The sequence below is a fragment of the Spermophilus citellus genome (assembly GCF_964194105.1).
Source record: "Spermophilus citellus genome assembly, chromosome: 7".
Lineage (NCBI taxonomy): Eukaryota > Metazoa > Chordata > Mammalia > Rodentia > Sciuridae > Spermophilus > Spermophilus citellus.
In genome coordinates, this window is record NC_138188.1 from 100917704 (window position 1) to 100930574 (window position 12871).

Below are 12871 nucleotides of genomic sequence, written 5' to 3' on the forward strand. Positions count from 1 at the left end.
GTTTTTGTATTTATTGAGAACCTGTTTGAATTCAGAAATGAACCACCTCAGGAGGCTAAGATCAAGAATGACTTTTTTTCTGGATCTGCTAAAATACCTCTTAGCCTCTCTCCTCAGGAAGACCAGGTCAGAAGCAAGATGCAGAACTTATGGGCTAGCCAGAGTTGCGGCTCTTCATCCCTCCCCAGTCACCAGTCTCCTACTCCTCCACAGCAGGATAGATAAGATTATGGGTTATCCCTGCTGCCAGACATTTCCTTGGCAGAACCACACCTTTGACAAGGAACAGAGCTGAGTGAAGATTCACATACATTCTCAAAGGCTTAGCAACATTGCACACTGCCTCAGCAGAGCCCCTGATCCACTCTGACATGCAGCAGCTGAGTCAGCCTGCTGTGGAGAGCTTAGAATACTTAAATGTTCCTGGGGGAATTATCTCCTCTAGCAATAATCAGTAACAGAACTGCCAAGGCTAGAGAGTTACAGCTATTCACACATGCGTAAAGCAAATTTTCCTTTCAGTCTGGCCTTGGTGTGTCACAGGAATAACTCAATGGCATGTGCTTTGAGTCTCCTCCTGTTTCTTTGACTGTATAGAGAAGACTTTCAGGATTGGCTCTACCAACAGGGCATTTGGAATTGGGGAAGGCAAAAAGCAATAGGGTACATTTGGTTTCTGGATTAAGACTCCATATTCTGCGTTTAAGAGATAATTTAACTCTAGGGTACACTTAATCCTCAAGAAAAATGACAACAGGGCAAATCTGTGACTACAGAGCTCAAAGAAAAACAGATGTGTCAGAAATTCAAGTGGCCAGAACTACGAGGGCAGATATAAGCTGTGGACTAAACTGTGTTCCCAAAAATCTGTATGTAGAATCCCTGATCTACAGTGTAATGGAATTTCTGGTGGGGCCTTTGGAAGACAATGGAAGGATCAGTGCCCTTTTAAGAAGGGATGCCACATAATTTGCTTACTGACTCCACAAATATAAAAGAAGAAGTAATGGAAGCATCCAGGGAAATGGCAGCCATCCATAAGCCACTAAAGAGCTTCCCCAGTAACTGACCAAGTGGTCATACTGATCATGGACTTCTAGCCCACAGTACTGTGGGAATATAAATATCTGTACTTTAAACCCAAGTCTATGGTATTTTATTATGTTAGCTCAAGTTGATAATATCCTGAGTGATTGTTTTTTTAATAAGTGTGCTTATTTTATTATTTTAAATAGGTTGGCTTATTGAGATCATTTCATGTGCAATAAACATAGTTACCACAATTACATACTTTACTAGAAAAGAAATCTATCTCTGCTGGGAAATTCATTCATCTTCTCTTAGATGGCTACAAAAGAAAGTCTAAATTGTAGAATTACCTAAAGAATTGCCGCACTGACTACTTCTATGTCCACAGCAAGTGATCCTCAGTGATGGGCAGCTAAATCCTCAATTCCATGCTATCATTGAAATGATTTTTGTTTTAAGGTAAAATTCTGGAATACATAATCTGTTGCAATTTCAAACAATTCCCCGCAGTTTTTTTTTTTTTTTTTTTTTTTGGTGGAATAGAAGAGAATGGAGTTCTTGTGAATAGAAAACATTTCTTAAATTTTTCTCTGAGGACTTAAGTTGCTGTGCCTATTTTCCCATCTGCCTTTCAAATCCCTCATGCTCTGATCCGGATCTATCTTCCACAGCCAAAGCAGCACAGAGCTTCAGTGACCAGGCTGAAAAAAAAAGTTACATATATAGGAGACTGATGTCATTCAAAGACTGACATTTCAGTTTTTATTACTAGAATACCTTGAAGAATTAGATCTTATTTGCATTGATATTTGCCAGCTGAATTATTAAAGTTTTTTTCTTCTTCCCTTCATCAGATTTTAACACTTCAGTCAACAGCAGACAGTCACAATTTAGCAATCATGTGACTTCAAGGAGCCTCCTGTGCTTTTGAATTGTTGACCAACTTGAGACAAATACCTAATTTGATTCATAAAGTGAATGTAAATGACACATCAAGGAAATGATAAAGTATTTTCTTTCTTGTTTTTCCTTGTTTTCAAAGAAGTTTATTTCTCACAAAGTTTCTTAAGTGACATGCGGTGATTTTATTGGCATGTCTTTTGTGAGCAGTGTGACCCTATTTGAATCACCTATAGAGGTTTCTCTGTTTTATTAGGATGAATTGCAGCCTTAGTGTACTGGGAGACTTACAAATGAATATGCCAAGAGAATGATGAGAATTTCAGAAATGTGTGCACATTTTAAGTGGTATGTTAGCCTTAAACATCATTAGAATGTAGATAGAAAAAGACAAAGTGGGAATTTTCTGTGTAGTTGTTACTTTCAAACTCTTCATCTAAAGTGATAGAAATTCTAATAGAAGAAATGTGATAACATATTTTATAGCAAATCGGTTTATACACACACACACACACACACACACACACACACATCCGGTCTTTGAAAGAATCCCAGTTACTCTTACTCTTGTGCTTGGTAGAAACAGCACACAGCCCTCACTATCTCAGAAAGACACATTTTCTTTCGTGCAAAGGTTCTCTAGGTTGATTGTGCATCAAAGTAACCTGGAGAGCTTGTTAAAAAATACAAATTGTTGGGCTTCATGCCCAGAGTTTCTGATTTTAGTTAAGTCTGGTGTGCAGTTTGATAACATGCATTTCTAACAAATTCCTAGGTGATGTGATGCTGCTGGTTTGTGGGCCATTCTATAAGATCAACTGTTGCAGACTATTGCAAGACTCTATAGTTTTACTCTTTTTTTGGTCAATCAGATGCTTCGCCTCTTGAAGTGAGTTCTTTCTATCATTTAACCAAAATGACTATTGTAATTTAGGTCTACATTTTGCTTTATGAAATCTAAGACAATGGTAACAATAAATAGCAGTTGAATATGCTTATTGATAGCCATTTTCTCATACCTTATCCTACTTGAGGTAACAGGGATTTTGGTAGATGAGTAGCCATTCCATTATTTATACTTTACAGATGAAAGGTAGAGAGTTCAAAGGATCTGCTCCAACAGTATAATATGGAGAGCAGGGGCTCGAACTCAGGTTTTCTAATCCCTAATTCTGCATTCTTTCTCCCTCTCATCGCTTTACATTTGTGGAGAGTTTTACACTTTTCAAACTATTTTCATATTCATTTTCTTATTTGATCTCTCAAAGCAGCAGCACGAGGCAGGCAAGCCACATATTATTGTCTACCTTTTGCAGATAAAGCTATTATAAAAGATGATGAGAAAAGTGCCTACTGTCATTCAGATTGCATCTCTTCATCCAGTAAGCTAAATTTTTCCTGAAATATTTAGCAGCGGCATATGATGTAGCAGGTAGAGCATTAGATGTTCTCTTTTCTGGTGATAAATATTCAGTGGCATAGTACAGTACCCAACCCCCATCTCTACAACATGGCTTTTTCTATTTTCCTAGGAAGAATGCATTTGGAGGGAAGGAATGAAGATTAAGATTACTCCTTGATAGAAAAGTGGGAAATGTCTTCAATTTCTACACTTCAAATGCTAAGGGAAACGGCTTTCTCTTAACTCAAGATCCTTTCTTACTATTCCAGGGCTTTTCAAATTTCATCTTGCATACAAACCATCTGGGGGTCTTCACAGAGTGAAGAGTCTGATCTAGTAGGTCCATGCTGGGATCCATATTCTATATGTCTATAAAGTTCTAAGATGATGACAAATTTGATGGTCAGGCAATAGGAAGAAAGAATCCTATTTCTCAAAACCATTTTATTTTTATTTTCTTCTGTGCTACTTCCTGATCTATTTCTTATAAGTTCCTAGGTGATGTGATGCTGAAATTAAAAATTAAAAAATTATAACATCACTTGGTGAATTCTACATTCATTGTGAGACTTACCTAGTTGTTCTTTTTGCTAGGACATCTATATATCTCTGTATCTAGCAACTTATTTTGTCCAGCAGATCTTGAATGACGCTCAAACTATAGGACCAGCAGCACTCCCATTACCTGAGAGCATACTATGAAAGCAGAATTGCAGGCTCCACCTCAATCTACTAAGTCTGAATTTATATTTTAATAAGATTTTCCAGAAAATCTCCCAGCACATTCGAGTCCTTTCAATGTTTTGTCCTGTACTTACAGTCACCATTCTGCTCACCTGGCTGGTCATCTGATTGATGGGAGGATTTACTTCTATAAGAACCTTGATTTCACCAAAAGAGATGATTTAGTGTGGCATGAGCAAGAAATCTGTATTTTTAGAAACTTTGCCTCTACTCTGGATAAATCTGATGATCAGCCAATTTTGGAAACCCAGTTGACTAATTTTGACAATGCCAGTTCCTTCACAGGTGGCTACCTTCAGAAAAGGTGTTTTATAAAGATGCATAGGAGGCTTTATAAACAGCTCTACAATGAATGTTTCTTTTCTTTTCTTTTTTTTTTTTAGGTTAACTAAACCTGTGTGCACTATTACTACCTGCAAAAACCAGGTGGACTTGAAACTTTTTACTGTCACACAAACATCCATATTATATCTCCCATTCACTGGAGTGACAGTGCTGACAGCTTTGTCAACACACATATAAAGAAAAACGTCCTCTCCCAAATACAGAAACCTGAAGCAGACATGTCAGAAGGTCTTAAGGAAAAAAATATCCTATATTTTAGAGACACATATGACATAATACAGCAAAACTATGGAGGCTCTGTTCTTTAAATGTAAACCTTACACAAGTTTTAACAAATATTACAATAAGTAATTTAGTATTCATACCACAAATATTTATTGGGCACTAGCTCTGTGCCTGGTACAAAGATGGAAACTAATAACACGAAGATGCCTGCTTTCATGAACAAAATAGATTGCAAAAAATGTAACGAAAATTTTAAGATAATAACTGAATGTGATAACTCCTGGGAAGGAAAGTAACAATTACTGATAACAAAAGATTGATAAAAGAAAGTCAAAAGTTTAGATAAAAGAATATGAAAGTTTCATAGCACCCCCATAGCTCAGTGGATAAAAATGCAAGATAGATGGGTATCAGCACTTCAAGGTAACTTTCTTTTGTACTATTTCTATTCACTTTTGCTTTATCAGTGTGTATTTCACTTATCCTTTGTGAGCTATTTCTCAGTAATACTTTCTTATTTTTATAAAGTTCTTAATTAACTCCATTAAGCACTTAAAAGAGGCCATGATGCAATGTTCTGAGAATATACATATGAATAAGGGAAAGTTTCTGCATATTTAGAGATCTTACAAACTAGAGAAAAGACAAATAAATGTATTTTCATTAATTGTATAATATTTCTTCCTGAAGGAAGACTCATTTAAAATTCTTGCAAGAAGTTATGCTGGCAAAATGATGACATATGTGGAAGAATGAATCATGTTTCAAATGGAAAACTAGGAGGTATGAACAAAGCACATTCTTAAAATATAAGTATTATAATCTATCTACTGCATAAAGTTGGGCAGTTAGAGATTTAGGGATAGGAGAATAGTTGAATAAGGGCTTTAATGCCTTGCTAAGTAGTTTGAACTTTATTCAAAAGGCATTGGGAAATTGGGAAATTAGGCAGGAAAATTAACTTGACTGTTTTTATATTGAAAAAAATAGAAGAAAGGGATCCAATTGGAAAATTAATGAAATACAGGTGAGAGAAAATATTGGCTGACCTATACTGTGACGGTGTAAATGAGGACAGGTGAATGGATTGGCAGTTATTAAAATAATCAAAACAATGTGTAAAATGAATCACTGCTGGGGAAAAGGAAGAGAAAGAAACTAGGATCACTCTCACATTTCTGGTTTGGACAACTTTTATCCATTACTATAAATCCCTCTTGGAATGAATCCTCTGGGCCCTCTGCTTCTGACAACCATGTCTTTATTCATGGGACCTGTGACTGTCCCTGTTGGCAAGGACCCAAATCAGATCTACTTTGGCATCTCCTGAAGTATATTAGGCTAGGTCCAAGCTAACATCCACAGTCAAGTTTCCAAAGCCAAATGTGGGCACTCCAGAAGAACTGTGCAACCTAACTCAACTTTCTCCATTTAGGTGAGCCATATCAATGTGATGTGAATCCTGTTATTTCTTCAGTGGCTTGTTTGAATCTCAAGTAACTCAACTTACACTTAACTTGATACATTTTAATAGGTATATATTTGCTCATTTTAACAATTTCATGATCACTTTGATCTTGTTAATACATTTGACTATATATGTATAATATTATTATACATGCTATATGTATGTGTATATATATGTGTGTGTGTGTGTGTCTGTATGTATTTCTTTACTGTGTAGAACCCCTCTGTTACTATTCAATGGCTCATTTCTGAACATTGCAGGTCTTTTTTTTTTTTTGAAGATAGTACAATCTTCTTCTGAAACATCAGTCTTAGAAAAAGATAACAAGTGCTGTAATTTACCCTCATAAGTTCTATATAGCTATAGTTAATAGCCAGACTCTGGGAAAACTGTCCCCAAGGAGAAGGATTGACACATAAATAAGCCACACCAGAAAATCTCTAACAAGTCACTCTTTTTATCATTTCCTTGTGAAAAAGACACACTGAAAAAAGAACAACTTGGGTGGGTGTGTTGATATGTGATACAGTATAAGAAATAAAATATTAACATTAGCCTTGGTGATAACATTTTAAAATCCCCCTGGTTGTTATGTTGTAATGGAGGGTAAACTTGAAGAAAGAAAAAATTGAGGTTGTTTTGTATCAAATTATCAATCTCCTTCAAAATTATCAATATTGGCATCTAATGTGTAAATAACTAATAATTACAATAATATGAACAATAATATCAATTATAATTAACTTTGCCATCTTACTTTTATTTAATTCTCATGAAAATTCTTTGATTTTAATAACTGTTTTAAAAACAAGCTACTTGGAATATTGGCAAAAACAAAGTTATGTGAGGTGTGGGCTTGTATTACTGCTGTATTCAGTCATGTGGAAAGTTCTAATTAAGATACTGCCTTTCCTGTATCCAACATTCCCCAATAGCCTGCAGCGCTGAAGTCCAAGGTAGTCCTTCAAGAACACACTAGGCTAATTCATTTCTCTTTGGGCAGAGTACTCTTGATATTTGGTGACATATGGAAAGGGGTAGGAATGGGGCATGAGGGCATTGCTGGGGCATTTGCCAACCTTTGCAAGAAGAGTCAGCACATTAGGTTGTGGAGATCTCCACTGTTTAAAGGGTGATAGTATAAGTGTCTATATTTCCAAGATGGTTTAGTTTTGGGTAGGGTCAGCCAGTAATCATGCAATTGAATTTGTAATCTTATTTTGTAAATTACACATTTATTTTAAATGAGAAGTTACTGGAAAAGAATTTGCATTTACTTAATTGGACTTTATGGAGTCATCTGTATAGGGAAAGAATATGTGTTTGACCTAAATTTAAGATATACATACACACAAGTAGCTATCCATATATTTGTTGCACAAAGAAACTATATAGCAGTCTATAATGTTTATATATGCACATCTATCTATAATGTAGTATATACATTATTACATATTGCAGTATATATAGTGATGCATATTGGTGTACTGAAAATCAATATACAAGCAAAAAAATAAAAAGAAAGCCTATTTTTTTTTGCCCTTGGGAAAAGAAACATGGGAATATTAAAAAGCAGGAACAACTTTTTTTGTGTGTTTAAAACAAGAGATTGAAACTTGAAAATTACCATAACAAAACAGTAGCTAATATCCCCATTTCCCATAAAGATGTCCATGGAAATTCTTAAATGAAGTAGGTCTTTATATATGCTGTTTTCCATTCCTAAGATATCCATTCTTCTCCTATTTTCTTGGCCAGGTACTATTCATTCTTGAGATCTCAGCATAACAGCCCCTCAGGAGACTCTGCTGGCCTTGCAGATTTTGCTATATGGCCCTGTTTTATGGTTTTATTGAATGCTATAATTTTCCTTTATAATGTATGAATCTAATTAAAGGGCTACTCATGCAATTATTAGTTTAATGCTCTGTTCTCTTGTTGAACTATAAGCTCCATTTGTGCAGGGACCTTGTCTGTCTCACTATTCAATGTGTCTTTTTACAGAATGTGAACTGTATAAATAATTTCAACCAAATGAATGATCTGTGAGAGGGAGATCAAGATTAATCTGAATATAATTTTGTATTGATGGATGACATATCTTGAAATCAGCATACAAGCTGCTGAGGAAAAAACAATACATTTTCTTATTTTATCTACTTTTTAAAAAAGAAAATGGGAATATTAAAAATTTTAAATGCAAGGATAAAATGAAGGCAATTAATAGAACAAGTTGAACCATTATTCTTCTTTGAATTGTGACCATGTGGTCAATAGTCTTTATCAGCAAAGTGCCTAGATTTGACTCTTCTTCATTCATACGCTACCAAGATAGACTCACACAATCTGCTGGAAAGTTCATATGAGAAAACCCCAGAGAAATTACTTCCTAGAACTTAATATGTAGATGATATGTTCTACATGTTAACATGATATCCTAGATTCTAAAATGCTAAGTGGAAAGGCCAGGTAATAGGTACTTGTAATTTGTAGTTTTGAATTTAATTAATATAAATGAATTCAGTTTCACAGTATATATTTCTCTCAAACCCATGTAGCCAGAGACTATGCTAGTAAAATGAGATGACCTATACAGATGGAAATAAGACAAAGCATGAATTGAGTTCAAGAGACCATTAGTCTAGGATTCAGATGTGAAAACGAAGTGAAAGGACAATCTCAGACCAAGCTATTAAAACCCAAGATCTAAGAAGCAAATGGAATTTCAGACTCCTTGGGTATTCTTGGCTTCTCCTAGTACAATGTTCTCCCACTCACTCCATCAAAATACAAAATATTTTCTAAGTAACACTGATATACTCTTTGTGTTGATGTCAAATATGGCTTCTGGATAGAGAAAATTACACAATACCTTCTGAGTTGTTCTCAGCTTAAGGGGATAATCCTCACTATGCCTTTTGAGATTTCCAGTTCTAAAATGCTATTGAGGTTGTAAACACTTTGTAGAAAAACTGTTTCTGTAAGCCTGAGCAAACCTGACATCACATGATGAACACTGGAGAAAGGGACTATCTCATGATGGTAAGAGAAAGATTTAGAAACAAAGTTAAATGAAGAGGGGAACAGCATTGCTCACAGAAGAGAGATCAAACACTCCATAGAAAATGCATGTTATGGTGCAATTGCCCCCTGGGAGTCACAGGATTATGAAAGTCTAACTTAATTAAGGGAGAAAATAGGTCATATTTAATAACCACATGCATGACACATCACTTGAACTATGTAAAATAACTAAGAGGATAAAAAAATAAGAAATCATAAGTATAAGAAAGACAAGCACATAAAGTATCAGTTTCTTCTAGTCCTGGTCAGGTAAGTGCATTGACTTTGTACATAGAAGAAGTTCACCAATCTTCTAATTTCTCTTTTCAGAAATACTTGCAATATACTTGAAAACAAACTGCAAGTATCAAAAGAAAGAGAAACAAAATAGCCTAGCCATAGTTCAAAAATTAAATAAATAAAAGAACAAAATTCAGAGATAATAAATATCCTTTTCCTTATTAAAATAAATAAAATATATCATGTATCTTTCTTTCCTTTCTCTTTCTCATGTCATCAAATGACATGGAATCCATGCATCAAATGTGTGGAATCTTTTCCCTTTCAGGGCTTGATGTCCCTGTGGGGTTGAGCTAATTACAGGTACGTTTTTTTTTTCCCCCCTCTGGACCACAGTCCTACTCTGCACAGTGGAAGGCACAATTAATAATTGAACAAAGCTAGTTGGATTTTTCTTTTTCTCACATGACCACAGTTTGCAGCCAGCTTTGCTGTCACACAGGGACCAACTCTCTTCCTTGGGTGTCTCCAAGAAAAGGCTTTGCATGATAGACTGAAAAAGATCACCCAATTTCCAAATTTTGAAAGAAATAAAAAACCCACACACAAAACATCCAAGTTTCCTTTATAGAATGGCACAGGCGAGTTCTCTCTCCTGTCACCAGGAATATGATTGTGATCAGGTGGTTATTTAGGCCAGATGTGAAAGAGATGAAAGAATAAGCTTGGGAATTAATAGCCATTGTAATAGGAACAGTTTGTCTTTGAATCTGCCAATGCATCAGGATGCTAGTTCTGCATGTGCTAGAACAGAATTTGACCCACAGAGAGTGTCTAGATAGATAACTATAGAAAAAGAAAGTTCTTTTATTCAGATGTCTGAAGGAACTTGATGGAAGGCATATGCAAGGCCCTATGGGACCATGGACAAATGTAGCAAATACTCGTCCTGTGTCCCAAGCCATCGTTTTGAGCAGGGGTCTGTAAAATCTAATGGGCCAGACAGATACAATTTTAAGCTTTGCTGCAAACCTAAGTTTTGCTGTTTTAGTAAAAAAAAAAAAAGCCATAGACAAAATGTAAACAAATGGGTATGGCTGTGTTGGAATAAAACTTTATGTTTGTACACTGAAATTTAAATTTCATATTGTTTTGCATGCTGAAAAATAGGATTTTTCTTTTAACTTTTCCCCAACCCTTACCAATTTAAAAAACCTTCCTTATTTACAAGCAGTACATAAATAGGGCAGTTTGGCTTTGGCCTATAGGCTGTAGATTGCTGACCCGTGGTATTGACTTTTGGCAATCCTTGAGAGTACATCAAAATTTCTAGTTGATTTTGCATTCTCTGAGTTCTCTGATATATGCAAGTGCTAGCTTTCCTCTGGAAGATAGATCTTGTAATCTGTTCTTTTGTTGATTTTAACATCATAGAAAATCAGCTTATTCTGGGTGTGAATCAGAGGCTCATTATTGTGGGAAAGTTTATTAGAGTTAATCATGAATCCTAAACTCCTAGACAGGCTGGCAAAGGCCTTGACGCACTGGTTCTGTCTCACATTTTTTTCTAAAGTCAAGAGACAGGAAAGAATTCATAATTTGTTCTGGTAGCAACTGCATTTTTGCCTAAAAGTATTATTTACTACTCAATATTATACCAAAAGAAATAATATCCTTCTATTAATGTAGCTCATTACTTGACCATAACATGAATACAATTTATTTTCCTACTTTTTCTTCCCTTTTTCCTGTTTTTTAATCTATCACTTTGTTCCATAGAAGAGATTAAGAGATTATAAATAATATATTTATATATCCATTTAAATTAATTATAAATGGTAAGACAAAAATTAAAGTAATTCCAAGAAAATCAGGTGAAAATAGGCCTGTGGTCTGCATATGAATTTGATACCATAAATTACTATGTAGATTGTGTAAAAATCAATTTTATTAATATGCAATTTACATATAATAATTTACATTCTATTATAGATGGATCATAAATTTGACTCTGAGTTTGCTAACAGTCAATTCAATGAAAGACTCATGATCATTTATGAAAACTCATTGGGTCTATTTATAAAAAAATGTTTATGAAAAGAGTCATAAAGATATTTAAAACAAAGGGGAACTTTCTCAAAAGGACCTTTCAAAATAAAATTACATAAGAATATTAATAATTTATCTTTAGCAACATCAAACACATTGATATTAGAAGTTATCTTTGATAAACTGTAAAACATAGGCCATTAACATTTATACCAAATTGCTAGTTAGAGAAAGATGCTGCTTGGGGCAGGGGTAGGTGGAATAGATTTGGGGCTAATACGGTGACATCCAGGTATAATGTTCTCCAAAGGTTTAGTTCATTACAGAGGAAAGATGGATGATATCTTCGATCTTTCATATGTGTCTTTTTCCCCATGTGAGGTATAAAACAATTTTGACATTGATTTCACAAATAAGTATGTCAAACATTGCTTGCATATATTATCAATAAATGCTGAGTTGCAAGTATTAATAAGAAAGGATTTTGAGTGACAATTTCAGGAATGCTTGCCTAAATACATAAGCTGGTCCAATCTTCACCTGAGAAATTAGGTATAATGTCACAGGGGACCCCATGTTCTCAAATTACAAAATACAGAGATTTGTAAAGACATTAAAACAAAACACTACCCTGGCCTTTGAGAAATATCTTAATGGCAGATATATGCCATTTTATGCCTAGCTTTACACGGTTTTAAGGTGTTTACACGAATAGATTATAAATTAAATTCTAGATATTTTGTGAAGAAACCATAAAAGAGCATGAGACATAAACTGATCAAAATTTGGGAGCTGTCTATCAAAATAAAAGACATTTTATAGGAATAATTGATCCATAGGTCTTCTTTCTGGAATAATGAAACAACAGGCACCATTCTACAATGACTACATTACTTGGAAAGGTAGTTTTCCATATAAGAAAATATAATTGATAGAGTAGGGTAGTATACATGTAGTTAATCCCAAATAATTTGGTAAAATACTCAAATACTCTTCAAAACCACAGAAGTTTTTAGAACCTAGTTGATGTGAAGGTAGAAAGGAGGGGTGTTTTGTGGGGAGAGGATTCGGAGGATATTTCTGGGAAATCTTTTTCTGATATTCCTGGATTTGTGTCAGTATCTGGCATCCATGATAAACTCATGCAGCTTGGTCCATGCTAGAGATGCATCACAGAACCCGATGCCAAAGACAGAGCAGCAGAAGTCACAAACAATATTATATTATTCCTGGCTAATTTCTTCACAAAGTAATACATAGTAAAAACTATAGTTAAAAGCAAAGCAAAACAAACTTACAGAAAGCTCTGTAATTTTAATTCATATAAAACATTGCCCCAAGACACTCAACCTCCAAACTGACATACATTTTAGATATAAAATCAAGTCACTTAATACTCCTGTATT

General features: G+C 34.7%; 1 protein-coding gene across 2 annotated transcripts in view; it reads right to left on the reverse strand.

Annotated features, from left to right (window-relative positions):
• The window catches only part of LSAMP (limbic system associated membrane protein), a 611879-nt gene that overhangs the window by 195432 nt on the left and 403576 nt on the right, over window positions 1-12871 (reverse strand). The gene's annotated exons all lie outside the window — the stretch shown is intronic.